The sequence below is a fragment of the Manis javanica genome, chromosome 2 (assembly GCF_040802235.1).
Source record: "Manis javanica isolate MJ-LG chromosome 2, MJ_LKY, whole genome shotgun sequence".
NCBI lineage: Eukaryota > Metazoa > Chordata > Mammalia > Pholidota > Manidae > Manis > Manis javanica.
In genome coordinates, this window is record NC_133157.1 from 77,324,636 (window position 1) to 77,333,026 (window position 8,391).

Genomic DNA, 8,391 nt, shown 5'->3' on the forward strand with positions numbered 1-8,391 from the left:
GAAAATGGGGTTATTTTAGGAAGATTTGTTTATGCAGACTCATCTCATCTCAGGTGGACTGCTGGTCCCCAGTGATGAGTCTCTCTCCTCTTCCTGATATGGGGGAGGAACACCTTCACAGAGGGAAATTAATGCCCTGCTTTTAGGTAGAAAAGGGGAAGGCAGAGCACTCTTCCTGCATCTGCTGATTCTCAGTTGCCTTCAGTTCAGAGTAACCCTTATGCCAAAGTGGCATATTTTGGGGTGGCATATCCTGATCCCCTGCAAAAATCTTTCCAAAAGATACTATACCCATACAAAACATAATTTAACTTTTCCCAAAGAACAAGTTCATCAATGGGAACCCATTAATCTACTGTATAATAATACAGATTAGCTCTAATTACTCACTTCTCCCATTCCATAGAAGCCATGTTGGAAAACAGAAAGAATATAGGATTCAACATCTTACAGATTTTGGTGGCATTATGGAACTTCAAGTAGCTGTGTGACCCTGACCATGTTTCTTAACTTTTCTGAGGTTAGTGTTTTAATCCAAAAAGCAGAGCAATATGTTTTCCTCCCAGAAATGCTCATTAAAACTGTATAGGTAATACTTATACCATAAAAAGCAATAACTAGAGAATACAGCATGTTGATTGAGTAGGTCTTGGTCCATGATCCACTCTTGTTTGTGGGCCTATTTAAAAAATTTAATACACTATCAACAAGAACTGAAAGTATTTTTGTAAGGTTTCAGATAATTCTGAGGTGTTTAGAACTGCTTATGTTTATACCAAATGGCCCTAGAATTTTCTCCTCAGCTTGCTTTAGTGTCTATTTCTTAAGGATTTTGTATTTTTCTTTCACTGCCCAGAAATTAGCTGCTCACTTGCTTTGCAACTGTTGGTACGGTTGATTGTACCATTTGTCTTGGGTCTTCACAAGAGGCTATGCATGCATGTCCTCACCATGGCTGCTTGGTAGAGAAAGTACTTCCCCACCATTTGACTTTCAGTGTGGCCACATGCTCTGATTTGTCGAATGGGATATTAACAAATGTTTTGCAAGCAAAAGTTTGAAATGTACTTGTGTGGTTCGACTTGTTTACTTGCATTCCAGCCTTTACCATCAAAAGACTAAGACTCTAGCCACTTGCCCAAGATTAAGAGAAACAAGAAGCAAACCTTTACCCAGCCTGGAGCTTGGAGCCAAACCTAGTTTAGTGCAGCTGCACCCCAACAAACATGTAGATGCATGAGTTAAAAATATATGCTTATTTTTATAAGCTATTCGATTTGGTGTTGTTGTGCATCTTTACTTTGGCAGTAGCTAACACAGTTCCTCAAATCTTTTAAGTTTTATCTCATTGGATAATTACACTTTTCAAGGACAATAAATTCTCACTATGACCAACATGGCAGCCTCTACCAGGCTTCTTTCTTCCTTTCTGATTATTCTAATTGCTAGGAGATTTTTAAATACATACAATCATGTGGGAATTGGGTGTGAGTTAAGTCTTAAATAGGTCAAAAGGATAGTCGGAAGCAGCACTGTCCAGTAGCAATATGATGTGTGTCAAATATGGAATTTTAAATATTCTATTAGCCACTTCAAAAAATAAAAGGAAACAGTTGAAATTCATTTTAATAACTAATGATGTATTTTGTTTAGCCCAGTATATCCATGTTATCATTTCAACATACAATCAATACAAAACTTTTAATGATTCATTTTTACACTCATTTTCTCCATACTCAGTCTTCAAAATAGTGGGTATTTCACACACTAGCACATTCAGACTAGCCACATTTCAAGTACTCATGAGCCACATGTGGCAACAGTTATAATATTGTACAGCACATGTCTGCAAGGTTTTCATAAATGAAATGGATAGACTTTTGTGAAGAATTTTACTGACCAGATACTGCAACCACTCAAAGCCACCTTTTTTTTGTTGGCTTATTTCTGGACAACTGGCTAATCTCCCTATGCATAGATGCTTGCGCTTGGCAGCATTCTCCATTCTAACTTCAAATTTGCATTCATCCATTATTTTGTCCACATTTTAATTTTCATTACTATCTTAGTTTCTCCAAAAAACAGTTACCATATCATGGTTGTTTCTGAGCTTTGTTCAACACGATGTGAAATGAGATGTTATATAAGTAATATATAGTTACTTCTTGTGTTTTTCTCATACTATGCCTTGAACCTAAAGTATGTCTCTCTCCTTCCTCCTTGATCCCCTTAGACTACGTCCTCCAGCCCTCAGTTTAAATGCCATCTGTAGAGTCTTTTTGGCTTTCCCTCATCCTACCACCACCCCTAGACTTTCTCATTTGTATCTGAGTCCTCAGAAAGATTGTAAATTCCTCCAGGAAGTAATTGACTTCAATTCCCTTTGTAGTCAAACAACCTAAGGTATCCTATCAAGCACTGGGTTCTTTAGGCAAATGGAGGCTCAGTAATTTTCATGGGTTGATGATTGATGATGAGTGGCAATTGTTTATAGGGTTCCTGATGAGGTGCATGAGCATCATCTATTGTGTTCCAGCCCTGATTTCTTCTGAGTTCAGCTCAAAACATTGCCAGGAAAAGTTTTCACATGCTCCCATTATCCATAGCCCAACAATTTTCCTGTGAGGGACACTTCAATTTTCTCACTCCTAGCTAAACACTGCATGCTGTCACGGGAGTATGAATGGCATCCACCTCAAAAAGACTCAAAAAGTTACACAATATGAGTCATTTTTAATATTCCATTTTAGTTTAATTTCAGAAGGTTCAAAACCTCATTTATTCCTGATTATTTTTAATATTTTGGCTCAGAGATTAACATTATATTTCTATCTCTCCTTTCTTTTCTTGATACTGCTGTCTCTAACCAGCCTGCATTGGTTAAAACTTTAACTAGAAAATAAAAGCATGAGTAAGTTATTTTCAATATGGCTAAGACCAGACTATTTTCATAACAAAATTCCTTTCTTAATGAGTTTAAAATAATCTCAATAATTTTTCTACTGAGACTGATAACATCATTGGAATTATAATGATTTCATGTTTTTTTCACAAAAGAGAAAATTAATGTTTGATAATGATTTACACTTCCCCCCAGATTTAACATAGATCTATGCATTTTTACCAACCAAGTTCTCCGTTGACCATAATCTTGTATTTGCACCGTGGTAAGATTGTGGGATGAATATCTAGTGTAAGAGACCAGTCCAAATTCTCATAAAAGAAAAACTATTTGAGTTTGAAAAAAAAAATCAGGCTAAACCTGTCAGAAATCATCCAGCAGAGCCACAAAAAATCATAGTGGATAAGAAAGTAATTGAAGATGCTAGGATTTCTTTTTTTTTAACCTTTTATTCTTTGGCCTAATTTGCATAGATATTTTTGTGGAAATATTTTTTTACTCTTATTTCTTGCAAGATGATTTTCATATCTCATTTAGAGTCATAGTACAAGAAAGGAAGACTCAACAGTCAAATGAAGTAATACCATGAAGCTGACAAATTTTTGGCCTGTTTTCAAGATTCTGTTTTCCATTTATTAATATATGCCTTCATTAATTTTTTATGCACACACATATCTACAGAGAGCAAGAGAGAGAGAGACCATTATACGTAAGGCAGTCTATTGGTTTTGTAAAGATCAAAGCTATTCAGATACAGGTTTTTATCTTCAAGTCAAGTATTTTGTCAGTAAGGAAAATGAGAGGTGTTGATAAATAATTTTAATACAAATTTTTTTAAAGGTGAGATATAAATGAGATTTTTCCATGGCTTCAGAGAAGAAAAATATTATTTCCTGGAGGCAGAGAGAAAAGAGACCAAGGATTCCTAGAATAAAGAATCAAGGTAGACTTCAAGGAGGAGGTGGCATTTACTCTAGTGATAAGCATTTAGGCTTCCAGAAAAAAAAGTGATGACAGGAAGATAAAGGAAAATAATCCTAGCTTATGAAAATGTCTGCAGAAAGAAGTTACAGTTATTTAATAGAAGAAAGTTGTAACTTCATTTATTCATTATTCTTATGTCAACTCATTCTCTAAAATACTGGAGGTAATTAAAATAAATACATACAAAATTAATAAGACAATAATTATTTGTTTCATTCATTTTTTAAAAGATTTATTGAGCACCTTACATGTGCCAAGCCAGACCAAAAAAAAATAATATATATATATATACATACATAAAAACATATATATATATGCCTACATAGAGTTTGCATTCTAGTGTGAGAGATTCACAATAGAGGGAAACAATAAATACATAAATAAATCTGTAATGCTATGAAAAATATTAAGCAGAAAAAAAGAGAAAGAGGGTGACTAGTGAAGGGGAGTGGAATATGCCACCCCAAAATATTCTACTTTTGCATACGGATTATTTGGAGCTGAAGACAACTGAGAATGAAGAGATGTAGAAAAAAGCTTTTTGGAGCTTCCCTTACCTGACTAAAAGCAGGAACTTCGGACAAATGAGGTCTGCCATCAACTCCCTCCCCCAGCCAAGTTTTATGGCTGTGAAGAAGATGGAAAGTTGGCACCGAGATGGGCCTGCACAAACAAACTTTATGAAAATGACTGCTATCTTCCATTGGTTTTTTTTTTATCATACATTTACCTTCCCACAGTTTGCCGCTCTTGGAAGCCTAAAACCCTTTTCCTTTGTCTTGTCACATCTCCAACATGTACTCTTGGTTAAAAATGGCATATAAGCTGGCAGGCCTAGCTGCTTCTTTGGTTCTTCATCTCTTTTCTAGAAAAGCTCCCATGCCAGGTGAAAAACTAACATCAAAGAAAGTTTGCATACCTTTTCTCCTGTTAATCTGTTTTTTGGTAAGTCTAAGTTGCATAGCCCCAACTGCAAAACTGAGGAGAGTAGAGGAAGAGATTTTTTCCCCTCCTTTATACTAGGGAGGGTGAGATATGCTATTTCATATAAATTGGTCAAAGATGCCTTTCTGAAGAAGCAATTTTTGAACAGACACTTGAACAAAGTGAGAAAATGAGCCTTGACTACATCATGGTGTCAGGGTGGTTGGGCCTCTTATACGATGGCCTGGGGCTCACAGAATGTTCCTGGGAGGCCAGGTAGAAGCTGCTAAGCTTCTTGAGAACTAGCTTCGGAAGACATGCAATTTTATTTCCATTTCATGTTAATGGACAAGTAAGTAATTAAGATCAGCTTCATTTCAAGGGAATTAGTCTTTACCTCTCAATGGTAGAATAAACAAGAATTTGTAGCCATCCTTGATCCTCTAGCATTGAACAAACGTTTTAATTAGGTTGACACATCTTTCCCTAAAAAAATGGTCTATACCAGCAGTCAGCAAACTATGGCTAAGTAATATAAAGCCAGCAGGCCTAATCTATCCCACTGACTGTTTTTGTAAATAAGGTTTCATTACAACACAGAAATAAATACCCATTCATTTACATATTTCCTGTCTATGGCTGCCTTTCTGCTTTAAGGGCAGAGTTAAATAGTTCCAACAGACTTCATGGCCTGCAAATGAGAATGTTTACTACCTAACCCTTTTAGAGAAAGTTTGTTGACCCCTGATCTACAGGAAAGCAATCATGCCATTTCTCAATTATTTCATATCAATCTCTAGCAATTTTATTTTCAATCTTGGCTACAGGTCCCCAGAAATAATTAACTCTGCTTTGAGTAAATTAAGGCTAAAGAAGATTTTCAGAATGAACACTGATCTCCAAGCAGGCACCATGTGCCTCAATAAGAAGGAGAAATATGTTGAAGCCAATCATGCCAAACCAGAAGGTGCCTGTGACAGACATGGAAAAAACAGGTCCTCTTCACACCACCCAGAGCACTGAGCAACCAATCCACTTCAACTTCCTCTGGGTGTTTGTTTGCTGCTTAAAATTAGAAGAGGAAATATATCTCAAATCTTACAAAAATATAATGTATTTCTTCTGCAAACTGGATATTAAACTCATCAGAAAAGCTTGGACTATTGTACTTGTAGCAACATTCCAAGGGAGGAAACTTAGGTCCATTTCAAGGGATTTGTCTGTTCTAGAAAAATGCAACCATTGGCTAAACTAAAACCTTAACCCTTGGAGGTGTTTGTTATCATGCCCCTTTGATGAGCCTCTCCTCATGATGCCAGGGTTCTTGTTCTCAGAGTTGAAGAACAAACTTCGCAAACACTCAAGGTAGACAGGCAAGAGCGAGGCTTTTATTTAGAGATAAAGTGAGAGGACAGAACTCCTGGCACAAACCAGGAGGGAACAAGAGAGTCTGTGGCTGGACTTTGCCTAAGGGTTTATATCTTATTTTTAAACTGAGTTGCCTATTTTTTTACTGGTTCCCACACGAATGCTGTCTTTCATTTTAACCAATCTCACTGAAGAATGCCTATATTCCTAGTTTGGTATTTTTACATTAAAGAATTAGTGTGACTCTGACTTTGCTTAATGTTTAACACAGAATTTTGGTAGGAGTTTCTTTGTACATTGTTACATTGTTCTGATCGTAATTATCCTGCTTTGCTTCTTCCAGAGGCCTTCACCCTATTCTGTCTAACTGTCCCTGTCCCACTCATACCTGACAAATCATCTTACCTCAGAGTCAAAGAGTATATAGCACATATTACACCAGTCCTCCAAAGTGGAGGTATCTACTGACTTTGGGGTTCAAGTTCAATGGACTAGAGTAGGACTCATTATTTAATTAGCTAGATGAATGGATTCAAAACTATCCTAAGGAAAGTGGAGTGAAGCAAAGAGTGCAGTCCTAACTGCTCCAGCATGGATTTTATAACAGGCATATTAGGACAGAATGTCATTTGACTGCACAAATGTCAAAAGAAAGCAATAATATGCTCATGGAACAAGTATGCTAGTTCTCCAGATAAAATCATTACTGATATTGGAAGGCTTCTCATGTATATCATCTCATGATTTGAGATTAAATTCTGTATAGAGTGGTCTAACTTCAGAATGTTGGAATGCATTGGAATGTCATAAGTGACAATCATAGAACATCTAGCCTCCTGACTGTGATGCTCTCCCCCACTGCATTGATTCTTGCCAGCTGTTATGCATAAATCAAAGACTAAACAAAAACAACAGAAAATCTAATGAACATTGTTATTAAAAGTAGTCAATAGATCAGAATAAAAATTATGTAACAGATAAATATAAATTTAAAGGCAGTTAATACTAATAGTAACAAAGCCTTTAAAAAGAATAAATATTTTTAAACATAAAGCAGGACTATAAAAAATACCTTAAAAATTAAATTAAATATGCTTAAGTAACATAGCTAATACAATTCAAAATAAGGAAAATATAAATTCATAAAAATAAACCTAAAAATAAAGAAAATTGCAGACTGGTATCACTGATGAACACAGATGCAAAATCCTCAAAGAAATATTAGCAAACCAAATTCAAAAATATATCAAAAGAATCATGCATCATGACCAAGTATGATTTATTCCAGGGATACAATGATGGTACAGTATTCAATAATCAATCAATGTGCTATACCATATTAACAAAAGGAAGGATAAAGCCATATGAATTGATCTCAATAGATGCTGAAAATTCAACATCTGTTCATGACAAAAACTCTCAACAAAATGGGTATAGAGGGTATGTACCTCACCATAATAAAGGCTATATATGACAAACCCATAGCTACCATCATACTCAATGCTGAAAAGCTGAAAACTTCCTTTAAGATCAGGAACAAGATAAGGATGCCCATTCTCACCACTTTTATTCAACATAGTACTAGAAGTCTTAGCCACAGCAATTAGAAAGAATAAGAAATGTGAGGCATCCAAAATGGTAAGGAAGTAAAACTGTCACTATTTATAGATGACATGATGCTATATATAGAAAACCCTAAGACACCACCAAAAGCTATTAGAACTAATAACTGGATTCAGAAAGTTGCAGGATACAAAATTAAGAAATCTGTTGCTTTCTTACATACTAACAATGAACTAGCAGAAAGAGAAATCAGGAAAACAATTCCATTTACAACTGCATCAAAAAGATAAAATACCTAGGAATAAACCTAACCTGTGTACTCTCAAAACTCTAAAACATTCATGAGAGAAATTTAAAAAGATCCAAATAAGTCGAAATCTATCCCATGGTCATGGATAGGAAGGATTAGTTGTCAAAATGGGCATCCTGCCCAAAGCAATTTACAGATTTAGTGCAATCCCTACCAAAATACCAACAGCATTTCTCAATGAACTAGAACAAAGAATCCTAAAATTCATACGGAACAACAAAAGACACTGAATAGCCAAAGCAAACCCGAGAAAGAACAAAGCTGGGATATTATGTTCCCTGACTTCATGCTATACTTCAAAGCTACAGGAATCAAAACAGTACGGTACTGGCACAAGAAC